We start from the raw sequence: 20,084 nt of genomic DNA on the forward strand, positions 1-20,084 counted from the left end.
TCTTGATGTAGTTATAGGATGCCTTGGGATTCTTTTTAATCCTAGTTGTCAAGGACTTTTTAGGGACCCTCCTGGCTCTCCTACTTCCCCTCTTGAGTTCTTTACTAGCTTCTTTATAATCCTCACAGGCTGCATTTGATTTTAGCTTCCTAAACCTTATATACACTTCCTTTTTCTTCCTAAAATCATGTAGTTATGTGTTTGAAAGCCCTCACTCTCGTTCAAGTCCATATCAGTTCAAAATTCCATCTTGCTCAATAACAATTCACTCACAAATTAACTTGACAGCATAAAATTAGAGGGCACTCAGATATACAGGATTACTATGCATGGAACTTATATGACTTGAGCAGCTAGTTCACCACAACTGGTCTCCATTCGTGTTTGTCCACCAACAAGCAATTGTCTCAATCCCATGTTTGTGCCTTATACACATTCTTCTCTTTCTTTCCTCATCTGTTTAACCCATTCTTAAAAGTTGATATGTTATACACTTGAATCATCACCCCAAAAATGTTTTCCACAATCTCACAGCCGTCATTGTAAGGATATTTCTTCTCTGTGCCTTAAATCTCTTAAATATAAACCTTTATTAATTCCCCTCCTTCTGAACCCTTCATACATGGGCTAGAGTTAATCCATTTTGTCATGTCAGTGCACTGTACTTCACCTCCAATATATTATCCATTGACTTCAATCCAGAGGGCAAGGTTGTCCTACTATATTGGGCATTTAATTCAATCATCAGGAGACAAATTTCTGAGTATTTCTCCCCATCTACTCCGCTCTGTTCACCGACAAAGTTAACCAGAGGATGCAGGTTTTAAAGCTATTTTGTTTACAAGATGAATCATCTATGTACGCTGTATAATAGGAGTGTTTCTTTTGTTCCTGTTTTGTAACAGTGATGCCAAATAATACATCAAAATAGTAAATGTATTTATTATTTGCTACATTCAGCTTTGCAATTTTAAAGGCTCCCCTTTCTGGAAGCTGATAGAATACTGTTAGAGTTGTTGAAATAAAAGGCAGGTCAAAGTCTTCTTGTTATCCAAATTGTTGTGTTAAAGGTCTGAGCATCTGCACCTGTCAATTTGCTTTAAAGCCCAGAATATTCTTTCCCCAGCTTCAGTACATCCAATTAAGACAGAGCTACACGCCAAGCAGGTGTAAAGTGCAACCTGGCACTTGTTCATATTTGCAATTATCAACAGAAAAACACATAAGTGCAGACACATGGCACAACAGTTACCACAGCAACCATAAGCACCCAGGCTCTCAGCACATTTTAACATGACAGTTTGACATCTCCTCCCATGAAAAGATGATTTTTGTGCTTGCCCTTTCTGTGTGCTTCTTATTTAATACAGGCAACAGCAGCAGCAGCCCTTTAGCTCACTCTCTCATAAGCACTGGTGGAGGAACTGAGGCACGTCCGTTCTCCTGATAACTGAGGCTCAGCAAAGTCTTGTAATTGACAGTAGAGGTTTCTGCATTTATGCAAAGAATGTCACTTGTATTCATCAATACTGACCAAAGCCTTCTTGTACTTCTTATTGATTTAGGTGTCTGAGGAGGTTAAGACAGGGAAAATGGAATCAAAGTGCAGATTATTCAAGCCAAAGCACATCACCTTTTTAACAGCTGCCTTTTATGAGAATTTGAAGCAAAATCTAATTAGAATAATATTTTAAAAACTAATTCATACACTGAAATAACATATTCAGTTATTGCAATAAAAATATGATCTCATTCTGTTATAGAGAACAGAACACAACACAACATATATAAAGGCTTCTGCTCAAAGACAATAAAGCAGGAAATTTAAAAACAAAATCTGCAATCATTAAACATATTCTACAATTGTTGCTGATTATAATTTGATTGTGTACAAAGTTTTCAGCCTTGCTGGTCCATATCAACTCAAGCGAAACCTTCCTACATAAGAAAGAATTTGCATTTCTGTAGCATCTTTCAAAGGCTTAGAAAATATGGTTGTTGGGGATAGAGCGCAGGTGTTCTGCAAAACGGTTGCCTTGCTTGGTTTAAACTGTAAACTTCAGAAGATGCTTTCTACCAGGTGACACCAGAACATGAGGCAGAATCAAGTACCAGGTTGTTGGTTTCTTGTCCAGCATGGAAGTACAAATGGAGAAGCACAGATAAAATGATAAGTCCAAACATCCATTGACATTCAAGTCTAAGTCATCTTTCTTAGAGAAGGCTTGATCTGCCTGAGATGAAACCTTGGTCTGAAAAGTTTATTTTAGCCAAATGGCAGAATGTTTTTGTTAATTCCGATACAAACAGCCTTGCTGAATCAGTTCAAATGAGTTGAGATCTGTAGTTTAAGAAACATGAAATAAACTAGTTGGTCAATTTGCATTTGGTCTCCTCTCTCTACAATTAGTTTCAGAAAACCAGAGGAGCACATTGATTGTTTGTGAAGTTGTGGGCTGCATAACAAAATCCACAAGGGATTTCATTACAATTATCTGTGGTATGATGAGGCACTGGTCAATAACAGGAAAACCTGACTGTATGGACCTTGAATCCATTTAATGACACTGAAGCCAAGAGCTTTTAACAATCTCTCCTGTCATATCCCATTTTAAGACTTAAAGCTTTTTTTTAAACTAATAGGGATGGCATTGCTTTCTGGAATAAAAGTCACAAACTCATGACACATTGTAAACTTATCACATCTTGTTTAGTGAACCCAGTGAAAATGATGCATTGAACAGCATCAATTTTCATAGCTCCTCTTTGCCCCACCGTTGGACAGGAGCAACACAGCCTCAATTCACTGCTAAATTCACAAGATACTGCAGATGCGGGAATCTGGAGCAAACAACAAACTGCTGGAGGAACTCAATTGGTGAGGCAGCATCTGTGGAGACAGAGGGATAATCGGCATTTCAGGTCGAGACCCTGCCTCAGAATTGTAGAGGGAAGTCAGTGTAAAGAGGTGGGAGGGAGGGATGAGGCTGGGGCTGGTGGAACCTTATATTCTGCCTGGGTAGCCTACAACCTGGCAGCATTAACAATGAATTCTCCAACTTCTGGTAACTGCTCCCCCTCTGTCCCATTTTTCCCTGCTCCTGATCTACCTAGCTCTCAGCACCATGTCTCTTTCCCCTTCTTCACCCTCTCCATCTGCCCTTCACCAATACACTCCTCCCACTCCCCTCAGCCTCCCTCCCTTGATTCCATGCTCCAACTTCCTCTCCTATCAGATTCCATCTTCAGCCCTTTACCACTTCCATATCACTTGCCAACTTCTGGCATGATTGGCCACAATGCCATCAGTTCCTTCATCCAGATAATTAATGTATAAACTGGGACATTGTGTCTTGTTGGAAGTTATGGGGAGTTTGGGGGGGGGGGGGGGAGTGAAGCAGGTATAAATTGGCAACTCAGCAGGTTAGGTCAATTGTGGAGGTTTGGAAACCATTCCAAGGCCAATCATGAAGTGAGGAAGTCAGGAAGTCTGGGCCGAGCTGTTGGTTATTTGGGGTTTAAGGTCTGGGCTGAGTTTCAAAAGGATAGGGCCTGGGGCAATAGGAGAGTTAGGTTTGGGGGATGTGGTAGCATCAAGGGTTGAGATCGGTGCCTTTGGGGATTGCTACTCAGTTGGGGAGTGGAGGTAAGGAATCAGTTAGTGAATGAAGGGATGAAACCATACTCAACTGTATGGTTTGAGTCCGGAAAAGCATTATTAAAATTCAGTTATTCCAGGAGTGACAAACAATGGTTGATCCTTGAAACAAAGTGCATGGATTTTCCCTGTGGTATGGGCAATGACACCATGTAGTGCTCTTAATGACATGAAAATTACATCATTGGTGCAAAGGCAGTAGGTGCCTGGTCAAATGTGGTTTCACTTCAGTATTAAGCGATATTCAGATTTTAAAAGGCCCATCCTTTTAATCTGCAGACCAACATACTTTTGGGGAAATGATGAACAGATGCTATAAATGTAAGCATAGCCATTGAATACAGAAGTCAAACATTAACTTAATAGATAAACAATAAATTGTCTTTGCTTGTCAGTCACTGAAGGTAACAATTCGAATTCAGAAAGTGACACAATGGAAAATTAACTGCATGCAATTTAGGTGCAATTCATTCACATTTTCTGCTTCTGCACTGTACTTGACATCTTTCAAGAGTCCAAAAGAGATCAGGTTCAATACCATAATACGTTCTGCCCCATTTGCCACATTCTTCTCCAAGGATCATGCAATCCTTTTGGCCTGACCCAGTGTGCCAAGTTTTCCCCATTGCCTGTTTTAGCATTTCTCAGTTCTGCCCTTGTCAGATTTTGCGTTGTGGTAGTGCTAAATCTTGAAGCAGTATTCTGGGCCAACCAGGCAAAAGCATGGACAAACAGCTGGCAACTCCAGCAAAATCTATTTTAGATTCCCCAAATTGCAATGATACTATTTTACTAAATGCAGTGTCATTAATCTTCTGCACTGTTCTTCTGGGTCTTGTTTGTGTAGCTATTATACCTGCATGTTATTGTTCCAAGTTTATTGAGGCTATTCTGTACAATAAAGGGAAGTAAGTAAGTCGGAATCCTGACCTGCAACATGTGCGGTCACTTTTCAGACTCAGCAACAGTAGTTTAACTGACTGCAGGAAACCAAATTTACCAAATATCAAAAGCTTCCCAACTACAGCTGTCTTTAAGATAACCCTTCACATATTAATAATTGTTTCTCAGTCAAATAGCATTGTTCTTTAAATTCAGGTACAGAAGTTACATTAAATAGTTAAGTGTGAGTCAACAGCAAATTTCTGTCCACTTATATTTCTTGAAAATTACATATATTCTGGGCCTGTTTTAACATTTTCAGTGATCCGTTTAAATCAGAATGATTCTTATTCTGCACAGTGCTGAAACAATTACATGTCTGTTAGAAATACCTTTCATAGGCCAGGTCAAGCATATTAAATTACTGGTGCAGCATTCCCTACAGAAAAAGTCAATAGCTATATTAGGCCTTGCTACCAGTTGGATTTTAATCACCTGCTTGTTGATAAAGGCAGCCCTAGAGTACAAAAAGCTCTGCCTAACCATCAACCATCAGGGCATATTAACCATGCTCCTGACGGTTGACCATTCAATGAAAATCAATTCAACATGAAAGCTATGGTGAAACACAACTCAAGACATTTGTAGAAATTATCCTGCACTTTGAGCTCTGAAGCCATTAACACAAATCTTAAAATTGGGGGCTGTAGGAAGCCAATTTATTGGCAGAAAGCATTTTGGAATCTTCAGACGGTAATAGCCAGACACAGCTTCTTACCCCCTGGCTGTTATGCCTGTGCATATTTTTTATACCGTCCCTGTAGGGAATTTGTGACATGTTACATAATGTTGTGAATCAGTCTCAGGGACAATGAAACAGCTGTTTTCTAAATTCACCTGCTCCACAGCAGTGCAGTCCTGTCATTTCCTATATGAACATAATCAGCAAGCATCTGTTCTGAGTTTAAACTTACACAAGGCACCGGTTTGTTTCCTCATTAATCTTAAACTAAGGCAAGTTCAGGATTTCCTCCGCAGCACTATCACTGCCCAAAGTGTGGCTTGGTGGAATCTCTGCCTATCCAACTGCACCACCACAGACTTTACGTTTTTTTCTAAGTTTAACTAGTAAGAATACATTGAGTTTCAGGAATTATAAGCACTCTGCTTGATTCTAGGTGGAGAATATGTGCATCTGTATGAGTTTAACTGGCTTGTTGCTGGACAGGGAGAAACTGTTGGTCTGAGATAGTGAGTGAGTCAGACTTGGTCCAAGTTAGGATATGAGCAGAGGGTTTTGGATGAACTGAAGCTAATGGAGATGGATCCATCTTTATTCTATTAGACCAAAGCTGCAGTCAGCACATGTCCTCTGGGTACAGCACATGCATGGTTTTGATTGGATGTTTTCTCTGCACTGGCATTTTCTCATTGGCCAGGGCTGCATCAACAGTCTGAGTACATTTCGGCTGTCAATCAGAAAGATTAAGCTTCCTGTTATGATTATCTAGAGAAGCTGTAAATATCTCCTCTTTCACTGTGAAGATGAAGCATAATCAGTTTGACAGCTCTCCAGAAATGAAATCTTAAAGGGTAACTTGTTCCGATTTTAAAATTCAATAGATCCCTTCACCCACTCGTAGTCAGAATTTTCAATTTATATAAATCTACTTTTTTTAAAACAAATGACAGCGAACTATGTCATCATTTAAATGGAAAGCATAAAACTGCAGATGCTAGAAAGCTGTAACAACAAAGAAGTGGGAGACACTCAGGCAGCATCCACGGAGAGAGAAAAATAGAATTAACATTTCAGGTGGATTTTTTTTTCATCAGAACAGATCTGTGAGAAAATAAACGTGCCTTAAGCTGCAGAAAGGGGAATGGGTGGAGAGAACAGAGGCCATGACCCTGTGCAGATGACATAAGAAACAGGAGCAGGAATCGACAAGTCTGGCCCTGTTCCACTATTCAATAAGATTGTGGCTCATTCAGTCTAGGTCTCAATACCACTTCTCCACTCTCTTCCCACACCCCTCGACTCCTTTGCAGCTTAAATGTTTGTTGATTTTGCCCTTATATTTATTCAATGTCTTTGTCTCCATAGGTCTGTGGGATAGAGAATTCCAAAGAGTAATGACTCTCAGAGAAGAAGTTCCTCCTCATCTCTGCCCAGAGTGGGGAACCATTGCTCTGAAACTATGCCCTCCCCCCCCAGTGCTGGATATGCCCAATAGGGGAAACACTCTCTCGGCATCCACCCTGTCAAACCCACTCAGAATCTTCTGTTTCAATAAGATCCGCTCACATTTTTCGATATTCCAATGAGTATAGGGCCATTTTGTTCAATTTTTCATCATACGTCAACCCTTTCTTCCCAGGAATCAACTGAATGAACCTTCTCTGTTCTCCCTCCAATGCAGTCACATCCTTCCTTAAACACGGAGACCAAAACTGTACACGGTACTCCAGATGTGGTTTTATCAGAGTTAAATCAAACCTTCCCAACTTCTATTTATCATATGTCTTTATGATATAGAAGGAGACCAGCCAGTCCATCAAGTCTATGCCGCCTCTCAGGGAAGTCCCATACATCCCATTTCTACACTTATTTCCTTGTAACCCATTTTCTTTCACATACCCATCAACTGCCTGTTCACTCACACTCAGAGTAACTTACATTGTCTAATTACCTTATCAACCAGCACATCTTTAGGATATGGAACATCCAGGGGAAACCCACACAGTCAAAGGGAGAACTTGTAAACTCCACACAAATAGCAGCAGACGTCAGGATTGAACCTGGAGCTTGTGAGGGAGCAGCGATTCCTGCTGTGCCTCTGTGTTGCCCTACCCTTTGCATTCCAGGGCAACAGTTCTTGAGATTTCCTCATTACTTGTTGTGACTGCATGCTAAATTTTTGTGTTTCATGTACTAGGACTCCATATACCTATGAATCACAATTTGTAATCTCACTCCATACTTTACTTTTTCATTTTTCTTTCCAAAGAGGATAACCTTACAGTTTTCCTCATTATACTCCATCTGTCAGCTTCTTGCCCATTCAGTTGACCAAACTATATACCTGTCACAAGTACCATTGATGTAGGTGATGAATGCCTGATAATCATGGCCAATCTGTCTGGAGGCATGTAAACAGAGGTGGGTGGGGGAGGTGAATGAGGGCAGTGGGCAGAATGCTGGAAATGCTTAACAAATCAGATAGCATCTGTGGAGCTCTGCTGAGTATTTCCTTCATTCTTTCCTTATTTCTAGCTAGTCTTGTGTCCTGCATCTCACAGTTCCAACATTGTTTTCTTTTAATGTCTACTGCCCTTATTCGTCCCTCATTCATTTCCCTCTATTTACACTCCTTCAGACAGATCAGCAGTGCCTAACACACATCCATCATCTGATATTATTCTATCATTTAAAGATTCGATGCCAAAAAGAGAAAACTAAACTATAACAAAAAAAATCTCACCGAGGATAATTTGCAAACAAACTAAATGCCAGAAGGCATCTTTACCCATTCTAAAATAGCTTGTTGATAAAGAACTTAAATTGATTTCAGCATCCTGTTCCTTCACATGATTCTTCACAGTTTGTTTCTGACGTATAATTTTTAGGGTAGTAATTCACCATGGTGCAATGTCCTGTGAATTTTTACACTTATCACATGGCATTGCCTGTTGTTTTACATAAGTAGCCCCAGGGGCAGTCAAACTGCCAGTTTCTGAGCAAACTGGAGTGCTGACAAATTACTTTCCCTAACCATTTTTAAATGCCCCCTTTGTGATTAGCTGTCATATGCCTGCAAAATTCATGGCACAGTTTTATTTGGTCATACAAAGGACTGTGCCTTTTTGTAGAAATAGCTGCTAAATTGGCAGCCTGCTGCTTTTATCAGCAAAGTTCATAAGGACAATATGGATTAATGACGTAACTTTCAGCACAAAATTGCTAAGAAAGTATTAATTTTTCACAAAGTTCTACCCTGCATTTACAGTATCTAGTATTTATTCAGAAGGCATTTATTGTTTTCTCAAAATAAGGTGGTAAGTTTTCTCTCTTAGTAACTTAGTCACCACAACAGAACTATGGAGCTTTGTTAGACATATTAAATAAGAAAACAATGATAAACTTAGAATTCTGCAAGGAAAATAGAAAATGTTGGAAGCATACAAGTCAACATTCAAAAAGAGTTAACATTTTTAGCTGACGAGTTTTCTCCTTACATTACATGAAAAATTGTTAAGCCAGAACAATCTGGATATCTGCTGTCATTTCCGATTAGAATAATATCAAGGAACAATAGTTGGTTGCACTGGAGTCCATTCCTCTTCAGACATCAACACTAGTTATGTCTAAATGCCCTATATTCCAAGCAATAACTGCATGTTAGAAGTGGTGTATTGGCTGTAAAGCACATTGGGAAATCCCAAGGTTCTGCAAAGTGATAGAACTACAGAGAAAGAACAGAATTCATCACCAATGTCCCCATTTGCTGTGAAGACATTGGAGTGCAAGAAGAAGAAGAAACCTGTTTGGTTCCTTATGCTGAAAGTTCCCATGGAGCAGTGGCTGCAAACCCTACTCTGCTTCAGAAAGTCGGGTTGAGAACTAATTGATATATGAATTTAAGGCAAGGAACAGAAGGTTGACTAGTACCTCTGAACTGGAATCATGCTTGGCTTCAACTTGGAGAATGATTGTTGGAAAGAGGGAGGGTTGCTAAGATTTCATTGCTACCTTTTCTTCTGTCTTAGTAAAGAATAACAGAGCAGAAAGATGATATGATGTACTCCTTGCAAAGAGCCCAAAGGGATTTGCAGAAATCAACCAGGGTGCCACTCCTTCACTGACGAGAGCAAAACCTACAGCACAAGGTGCAATTAGTGCAAATTGCTGTCATTGTTATAACAGAAACCACTCACTGCACATATGTCAATTCAAAATGGTAAAATGTTTAAACTGTGAGAAAAAGGAAAACTTATCTCAGTATACAAGTTTCAATCCAAGGTAATTAGCAAAACCAGCAGTGTGATTACTCCACAGAAGGAATATTTTCATGGTAAAGTAACAGAAAGCATCTACACAGCTCTGAAATCAGTAAGAACAATGGAAAATTGGGATAATGGTAACTCTTAACACTGGTGGCAATACTGGAAAGCAGAACGGCTTCAAGACATAAGCATAGTTAAATGGTCAATGCACCAATGTGATCATCAACACAGCAGAAGATTGCTCAATCTATGGGCAAAGATGCACACCTGAATATGTTCAACCTGATACCACTGATGAAGAGTACATTGACATTGAAAATATATTTTGGTGAAATATTGAAGACTATAGGCCAGATGAAGTGTTTAGTGAGTCACAACAGTCAGCAAATAACACTACCACGGTTGTACTGATTGAACTAATTTGCCCACATTGATGGACAAAGATTGGTTCAGAAAACTAAAGCTAGACTGGAATGAGGTAACTCAGACATATTATTTGTTAAGTGTGGAAAAATATCCTAGGATGCCTGAACAACTATTAGGGATTATAATGTCCATGTTCATAATAAGATTGGTGCAGAGCAGATATAGTGTAAGCCTCAATATGTCCCATTGAAAAGCCAGGTGGAGGAAGAATTAGATAAATTGGAGGAAAAATCCAATTCTGGAAACACTTTTTAGCTGCTTAAAGGTAACAAGCAGTATCCATGAGTACCTTATGCAGAGCTGGCTGGAGTCAAAGTTTTCACCAGTGTAGTTCTGTTACATGCACATGGATAAGAAAATTCAGCAATATTTTAACAGTAATATAATAGGTAGAGACCTGAATTTGTTTTTCAAATTAATTTACAGTGTGAAATCTTGTCAAGTGATTGGAGTACAACTCCGATAATCTTGACTCGAATGGTGCTGGATTAACAGATTTGCAGATTAATGGATATTACTCCTATTAATACTCCAATACACTTTTAATTCACTTTGTTTAGATGTTACAAGGTTGTAGAATACATTTTCCAGTGAACCATATGAGCTTAAAAGGAGAAGAAAACAGAGCTTCAGGGAGATTAAGGGAGTGGTTACAGGGCATGCAGAAAATGGGGCCTGATAAGCTTAATGAGAGCAAGATGTCAAACAATGGGGATTTCCGAACAATTGGTTACTAGCTTTTCAGAGTTTTACTGTACTTGCCTATGCAATCAAGATCATGTATTAATAGTCACAAATGCCAAAGAAGAAAATCATGGTCAGATATTGTTAAGACTGACAATGGCTACATCAAGACTGCAAAGGTAACCACTCTCTCACCTTACTATGATTACACAGTCAAAAATAGAACTTCGTAAGAAGATGCAATTGCAGATGTGTTGTCAAGGTTACCGTATGAGAATTCAGACACAATGTGTGAAAACACAGTCTTCATATTGAAGAGAGTGCAAGATGATTTTCCAGTGATACTTATGGAGATAGCCAAGAAGACACAAATAAATGTTGTCCTCAAGCAGATAAATGAAAACAAAACTGTAAATGGATGAACTGAATCCGATAAATGTCACACTGATCCCAGCCCATGCCTCACAGACAGCTTGTGCTAATCTTGTAAACTAAATTTTTACATGGTATTAAAGGCCTTTCCTGATGAATAAATATACTCACAAATAGTTGAAAAAGATAATTAATTAAATTGGAAATAATGATTTAAACATCTAAAAATGAAAAAAAAAGATTTAACAACACATGAACCTACAATTAATTAACTTAAAACATGAGTAAACTGAAATATTGTGTTCAATTCTAGTCACCTAATTGGAGGAAGGATATGAAAGCATTAGAAAAGATTTACGAGTATGAGTCCTGGGATGAGGGACAATAGTTATAAAGACAGATTGGAGAGGCTGAAAAGAGATGGCTGAGGGGAGATATGATGGAATTATATCGTCAGGACAGAGTGGATAGTAAGAGACTGTCCTTGTTTGTGGCATGGTCAAGGAGAAGTCACCAGTACAAGTTAAAGGGGAAGAGAATTAAGAGTGAATGAGGAAAAACTTTTTTATGTGGTGATTGGAATGTGGAATGCACTGCAGTTGGGGTTGGCAAAAGCATTTGTGCTTCGAGGTAGCACTAGGAGATGCTGTTGATGAAACCTTGACCTACTATGCTTAAGAGGACAAATAAAGTCTGATATACTTGTTTCTTCATTGGTTAAAAATGAACAAATTAACCACTGATGAACTTTAAATAGATTTGGAAGCTCCCCGCAATGATGCTTGCTATGTTTTAGGATATCCTTACTCCTGCTGTAATGGTATCTTTGCTCACAATAGAGATGATCACTGAAGTCTGCATTTAGTTTGCATCAGCTTGAGCCAAATACCACTGTTATATGTTATCCTGCACAATGTAGAAAAAGCAAATTGCCTTGGGGAAACAACTTCTGCATTTCCAACAGGAAAAAAATATAAATAAACCATTCAGTAACTTACTCATCCAGCAACAAAGCTTCACAAATCATTCACTGGTCCAAAACATCGAGTGGGGCACCTACAAGTCTTCCATTCTAAGATCCAGTTTAATATTCTGTGCAGATTGAGACAACACCAACTGTGCTGCCACTAATTCTGTGACTTTGAATGTACTTTTGTGTTTCTTCTGTTTACAATGCCAGGTCTCTGATTTTTTTTAGTCATTTCTCCATTGCTTTGGATATTAATCAATACAATTCAACTCTGTCACATTTTAATGTACATTCCTGCTTGAAACATGGAAAATGTCTGCTATGAAATTTTTTCTTGCAACATTTTTGTGTTCTATCAGAGCGATTTTCTTCTAAAACCTAATTTCTAGATATGATTGGGCCTTTTATCTGTGCATTGTGCACACTTCAAATCTGACCCGGGACCACCATCCCTACCATGCATCCATGAAGGCTGTCGGACATCAAAGTGACATCAAATAGTGTGCAACGCATGCTTTGACATCACGTGTGCAAGATTCTTTCGTGAATTTAAGCCCCATGATCAACATGGGCACTCACACTAGAGCAGGCCTTTACTGGAGAATTGAGGCCTGCTGCACTAATAGTTAAATGGGACCCAACCCAATCTGGCTTGTTGCCACAGAGATTGACATCACCGTCAACTTACAGATGGGTCCTCCTTTAAGCAGCTTGCTTGGTTTTTGTTACCACCTACATTATTCATACTCCACCACACATTCTGCCAGAGACTCTTGCATATTTGCCCATATCCGGACAAACTCTCACCCACCAATCCCTCTCCAATTACATGTCTCACTATTGGAGCCTGGCCAATCTTTTGATCCTGCCTGTAACACCAGACCCTGCATGATTGCATATTCACCTGCAAGACCCTGTCAAGTGCTGTGTCCATTCAGCAGATCCTGACCCCTCCCTATGACCTGCATTCTACCTGACAGTTTTCCCAATGTCTACAAAGCCCTTTTGCTGTAGAAAATATGCATGTTTCATCACACACAGCACATGGGGCTGCATGCAGAAGAGAATTTCATTGCTGTGCAACCTTGCACAAAACTAGAACAAACCCTCCATTCAGCTGTAGAATTCAGATCACCCAACATACTAAAGAGGATTCCTGCTACAGTCAGCTCCAAATGTAAATGTTGTACACTAAACCTCTGATGAATTGTGGAAGATGGAAGGATGTTTATTGTATTTTAGAGTTACTCCATTTGAGATCATGGAGTAAACCTCAGGAGGGCTTACCCTGAGGAATACTGAAGAATTTGTCATAACAAACGAGGAGCCTATAAGGAAATTGAGATTTGTGGGATGAGACCATGGCATCTGTCATAACCAGGTTTCTGCTGAGTACAATGGAATCAGAGCTCCAAGATTGAAACTTAACACCACCAACTACATGGATGTTACTTATGTGCAAAATCATCTGATACGCAACTGGTTTGTTACTTTATCCACCAGTTTTTTGATGGTAGAAGTCCTGAATTCAAGGGTGATTATATTTTCCCATAAACTAAAATAATCCTCACAATTTCACAAATACAACAAAATTAAAATATACATAACATTACCCAGACTCTTCTAAGTAGGTCCTTATGTTTTGTAGAATACTGAAACTCCTTTCCTGGTCAATTACTTGAAACTATATTTATTATTCTTAGGAATTGCATTGAGCAAAGCAAGACAACATTGTTCAAAACCAAGCACAGCTCAAGTGCAACTGATCACAGTGCTCGATCAGAACAGTTCACTTCCTTATCATTTAAAATGCTACATGTACAAGAACATTTCTTTTGAGATATATAAATTCTACCATTCTGCCAGGAGCCTCATTTTTTAAAATGTTACCTTACGCTGCATTATTTTCAAATCCAATTACTCTGCGAAGGAATTATCTCACCTGTGGAATCACATTACCAAACATCAAATGTGAACCATAAATCCAGTAAAACAAACCATCGGGTCATTTGTTAGCCGAGCAGTCACTCTTCAATACTTTAAGTACCAATGAATCCTGCACAGGCAGTGTTCCCAAAAGGAAACCAAATGGAGACGGGAATTTGACTGCAGGTTCAATGACCTTTTGCAGATCAACTTGAACTGAGGTAAGTTCGTAGTATACAAACAGAAATTAGTCTCCAGCTTCTATGTTATGTTTAAGCTAAATGTTTAAACAGAATAATAATTGTAAAGAATATTGGTACATAAAACCCATCCAGTGACATCAATATAGTAACTACAGAAGTGTCAACAAATAGGCAACAAAGCAGAAAACCTTATGTACAAAGAAACATAAGGAAATTATTGTCGAGAAAACCATATTGCCTACCTTGTCAATTCTTGTTCGTGTTCTATGGAAATAAATGTCCTCCATGCAATTTCCAGTGCAGCAACATCCAGTAGGTTTATATTGTTTTCATCACTATCAACAAATAAAAGTAATTGGTCCATTAATGGGACTGATTCAAAAATAAAGAATTTCAATTCAGCTTCAACAGTTTATCTCAAGGTTTGTAGATAATAATGGAGCAAGAATAGTTTTTATTTCAGTGGGATCATAACATGATGGAATAAATTCCCATCTTCTCCTGAGAATGGTTAAGTGCCCTTTCTTATTTTTGACAGTGATGCATTGAATGTAACCTCCTCAGTCAATGTAAAAACTAGCTAATCATTATGCTTTTGCAATATTAATATTTTAATGTGGCCAGTTAACCAATGCTTGTATCAAAGGGTTGGTAGCACAGTTTTTATACAAATTACATTACACATTATGTAACCAGAAACAGAATGAGATAACTTCTTCATATCTACCCCTTTCATAATCTAAAATCAATTATCAGGTCAGTGTTCAATCTTTTATTCCGTAGAGAAAAGTGCCCAGAGTATGTAATTTTTACTGATAAATACAACCTCTCAACTTTGGTACCATACGAGTAAATTTTTTATGCACTTATGCAATTAAATATATACTTTACATGATATGGAGAACAGAACTGCTGAAAATAATCCATTTTAACCAAGGTCCCAGACAAATTTGACAAAATCTCCCCACTTTTGCATCCATCTGTAAATGAGCCCGAATGCTTTGTTCACTTTTGTGTCACTTTAACCTACTTTACTTCTTTTAGTGAGTGATGTATCAGCAGGAGCTGGGGGCCTTTGCATGGAAGGGAATGGGGTCAAGTGTGTGGAAGGAGTATCAACAGGAATGAAGCCAAGTGTATGGCCAGCAGCTGGGAGCAGTAGATTGGCCAAAAGGAGGGGCAAGTGTATGACTGGAACATGGCCAGAATTGGGAGACCAGAGCATGATCAGTATTATAGTCAGGTGTGCCCAGAGAAAGAAGAGTATAAGAGCTGAAGGGAAGGCTTCTGAGGGAACACTGGAAGAGGACGGTCCACAAGGAGTTTAGGAACAGTGAGAACTGTATGTGACAGAAGTGAAGGGAAGGGAGGCAAAGGGCACATATGTGTGAGTGTGTGTGTGTGACTGTATGTATGTATATGCGCCTGTGTCTGTGTGAGACAGAGAGCACAAGTGTGTCTGTGCAGCTGCCAACATGTGCCATTATTGAGTATTAATTGAATAGATATCACATTGAAGGTTCTTATTGTCAAAGTGGCCCCTGCTTGAAAAATATTGAAGATCACTGCTCTGGATGATTTTTTGCTAAGGAGCATGTGGTTCTATATTCTTCTTAAGGAAATGTATTACCATATCCTGAGTAACACTGAAGATCCGTTGTCAATTACATACCCATTCCATAAGTTTATTGATGGCTCAGAATCTGTTCTCAGCAGTAAGATGTTCACAGTTAGAGTCCATCATTGAACAAAACTTAGACTTATTATCGTGACATTTCAGCACCAACCCCCACAGTGAGGCCTGGCACATCAACAAGGCATTCTACCATGTACTGATATGGAGAGGGGGTGTGGGGAGCAGGACAAGTCACGCCCACAAAATATAAAATGGAAAACAATTGGCAGACAGCAAACATCCTCTGGCTTAATTGGCTACCAAAGCGGTCAAAAACTTAAATGTTTCTGACATTCAGACACATTCAAAATCTATTAAGACCTATTAACATTTTTAAATTAAAAAAATTAAAAACTTAATGTTTAAAAACATCTTTACAGTGTAAAAAATAATTAAAATTAATGAACACTTGATTCAACCCACACAACTGGTGTCGTCCATTTCAGTAAATGAGGGGGAGTTGTTGCAGCATTGTTCTCCTTCAGTGTAGGTGGCCAGCAGTGGAGTGTAGACTGCTGATTGCAATTTTGAGACTTGGGCAATCTCATAAAACCTCTAAGTTGCTGACAACCAAATGGGAAAATGCCAGCAGTTACTAGGGTGAAGTCCTGTAAAATCAGAGCTATTACTTTGTTACACTCCTCCTCCATTATTAATTAGATCTCCAAACAGGTATCTTCCATACATCCTAAAACTGTACTTTAATTGCAGAGTTCAGTCTAGAAATGGCAATCAACAGCAGTCTCAGAACAAACCGTGCAGAGGATTATGTCTAGCATTTGCCAGTTTCTACTTTTATTAACTGCCTTTAATCTGAATGATTTTTTTTGCTTTGAGGTGCTTTGTTATCATTTCTGTTGCTTGTCCTCTGACTCCACTTGTATTGACTTTCAACACAAGTAAATCGTCCTTCAACCTTTGCAAGGTTGTAGGAGAAATCCTCCTGAACATTTCCTTTCTCCATCTGGGTGAAATATGTTTTGTTCACTTCTTTATCCCTAAAATCCTGGCATTGGTGATTTGCAATTAGGCCCCAGATGAAGACACATTTGCTGCATGTAGCTAAGATCAGCATTACAATTACCATTGAATGAAATCAAAACAAATAGCTGAGACACCATAAGCTACGGAATTACTAAGGACAAAAATCAAGCTGTTAATTCTGGAAAAAAGACAACAAACTCAAACTCTGAAGCACAAAGCAATTTTAAATATTTAGGTAACTCAGAGTTTATGACAGAAAACATCATACAACAAGAGGTGCAAAATGCCATTGAATATTTTGGTCATGCAAATCGAATTTATTAATCTGAGTATTATGTTTGCTAAAATCAAATTTTACTTAATTCGATTCAAAGTGCTCGTGAGTGTTCCCATCTTGCATTAGACAAGTATCTCTCCAATTTAAGAGATTTTAGATTTCAATAAGGTGTTTTGGTGAAGTAACATAATCTCTTTTATGTCTACTGCTCTGTAAAGGATTGAGGAGTGGTTCTGATATATGTACAGCCAAGTATGGCCACACAGCTGTAAGAGCAATATTCTCAGTCTTCCGTTCACCTCTTCCTGAAGCTGCTATTATCCTTGCTACCTTCAGGGTGCTTAATTCTTGATGATTTTGTCAAATACGTCTTAGTAGAAAAAGAAAATTCTGTCACAGCTCTTCAGAATTTGTATGATGATTTTTTTTTGATCTTGGTGGCTCCCTGAGAATTGCGTTGTTGCATTCCAGTGTGTTTTCTTTCAATTTTGAAAATGCCATTAGATTTAATCATTATCTAAACTTCAAGCTTCTCTGCATTAGCAAGTGATGATGTGCTGCCTGACTTAAGTTTCTTTTAAGTATAAAGCATAAAGTTATAATCTAACATTGCTGTCTTTCACTCAGGTTTTGATGAAACTCATGCCAAAATACAGATGTGGAAGCATAACTTCCATTTAATATGTTTAGAAAGATCTACTGATGGTTGACGAATTTAATTCAGGAGAAAGAAAGGTTCTTAAATGAGTAACAGTGATAATATTATATCACAATATCCTGGATATATACAATAAAGATTTATTTCTCACGTATCTCCTTGTTCCTTTACTTGTGTATCATGGTTTGAAAAATAAAACTCGATATGCATTGACCTCATCAAAAATAGATCTGAAGAGCTGTGACAGAATTCTCTTTTTCTACACGGAGGCTTAAGACATATTTGACAAAAAACATCAAGAATTAAGCACCTTCACATCATGGTAGACATAGGTGGCACAAAGATATGGGTGCAGGCATAAGTGAAGTGACAGCTGCCACTAGAGATAAGGCAACTTTTGCAAAGTACTTCAAAGAGACAGCCCGCAGTGCAGTGCTTGGGGTAGAATCGTAAAAAAAATCCCTATCCTAGCTGAGTCTTTCGAAGTAAATTCTTGGATGTGAACAAATAATTTCAGTGGCAGGCAGGCACTGCCGCTGACTGAACAATGCTTCTTGGCAATAACTGGCATTCATCTTTTACATTACAGGGGCTAATTAAAGTCAACTCTGTTCTATTTGATCTCCAGCTAAAGCTGGGAGTTCAATGATCAGTTATAATAATTAAAACTGTCTTTATCAGTTCATAGAATGGTAGAACTGTTACAGGACAGAAGGAGAATATTCGGCCCATTAAATCCATGCTGACATCAAATGAGCAAACTTGTCAGTTCCATTACCATAATTTCTCCTGAAATTTATTCTCTCTCTAATGCTTCTCCAATTCCCTTTTGCAAGCCCTGATTGATTTTGTTTCCATTATTTTTACAAACCATAACTACTCTCTGTACAAAAAAAACTATTCCTCATATCCTCTTGCATCTTTTGCCCAAAATTTTAAATCTATGTTACCCTACCCTCCATGTCCTTGGGAACTGTTTCCACCAAGTTACCTACCATAACCTGTCATGATCTTGTATGACTCCAAAAAAAGTATTAGATTGCAGCTAAATATGTAGTGACAGAAGTTCCTTTCATTTAGAGATGAGCAGATTGACGCTGGTGATGAGATGGAAAATAAGTGCACAATGCTGTGCATAAATCGCTGTGCTGTGTGTCAATGCTTTATCCAGTCTTTGTCATAAATGCAATTACAGCTATGTTACTTACTTTCAAATAACTGAGCAAACATTTTTGATAAGAAAGTGACAAAGTATTTTTATTAGATTTCCTGTTAACTTGTTACTTATATCAGATAGAAAGATTCTAACTCTAATACATGATGGATAACCCATGTATACTAATTGTAGTGTTGCATTGAATATAAAGGTGACTACAGTATACCTTTAATAACTGAGTGTAACATGTGGTATGACTGATACTTAATCGTACAAGACAATGCTTGTTTGGTTGACTGTTACTGCCTTCAATAAAGGATGTTCTCTGTGGTCCTGTCTCTATTTGCTTAATCAAGTTACAAAACAAAGGAACCCAGTCACCTAGTCCTAGCAAAAAATAGTAAATGTGTTCAAAGACCAATGGAACTTTGGAAAAGAGAACTAATGGAATCAGAAGTATAAAGACTAACAGAAAGGGATCAGAAGATGATTACAAGGACATGTGATGAGCTTTAAGTGTTTCAATTGAATGCTTTAGGTGCTAAATGAATGGGTTCAATGGAGTCTTAACCTCTTGCACAGGGTTTACTGTAAGGTTACATTTTTTTAATGTAAAGAAGTGGAAGCCAACACTCTCAATAGCCACACAAATGAGTGATGAAGAGATGACTGGTGAACACATTATGCATTAATACCCTTGGAAAAGTGTGCATGTTTTTTGTGGATTGTGCTGTATTTAATGATCTCTCTTAATGTTGTCCATCTGGGTATTTTGATTTCCACTTAAAGGTACCAGTCAAAACAAACCTTGTATTGTGTGCTTGCTGCTGGAGACTGGAAGAGGATTTTTGAAATACATCAGCATTCTGTCTGGGGCATTTTGTCCAGATTATCAGTGCCTGTTCTTGAAATTGTTGGAGGTGGGTGCTGACCTCGTCCACCTGATTGGATTTTCAATAGAAGGTATCAAGAGTAACTGTGTGTTTGATAATTGGCATCTTGTCGGTGGTCATCCCTGTGCTACACCAGATACAAGCTTCGATAGAAGAAAGGACAGGAATGCAGGATGAGCTCCATTCACCTTTGGGCAGCGGACTTCCCTCCACCTCTAGATCTCCAGAGTACCACCTGAGAATTTTCATGTCTGAAGTCACCAAATATTAGCTGAGGAAAATGTAATTCCAACAAATATGCCCCAGCAATTCT

The 20,084-nt window shown here is 38.5% G+C and overlaps 1 protein-coding gene across 1 annotated transcript in view; it reads right to left on the reverse strand.

Moving 5' to 3' along the window:
* tenm4 (teneurin transmembrane protein 4) overlaps positions 1-20,084 on the reverse strand; it is a 1,444,950-nt gene that overhangs the window by 719,801 nt on the left and 705,065 nt on the right. The window contains 1 exon segment of the mRNA XM_052026216.1: positions 14,371-14,463. The gene's annotated coding sequence lies outside the window, so the exon portion shown is untranslated.

This window comes from Pristis pectinata, chromosome 11 (assembly GCF_009764475.1).
Source record: "Pristis pectinata isolate sPriPec2 chromosome 11, sPriPec2.1.pri, whole genome shotgun sequence".
NCBI lineage: Eukaryota > Metazoa > Chordata > Chondrichthyes > Rhinopristiformes > Pristidae > Pristis > Pristis pectinata.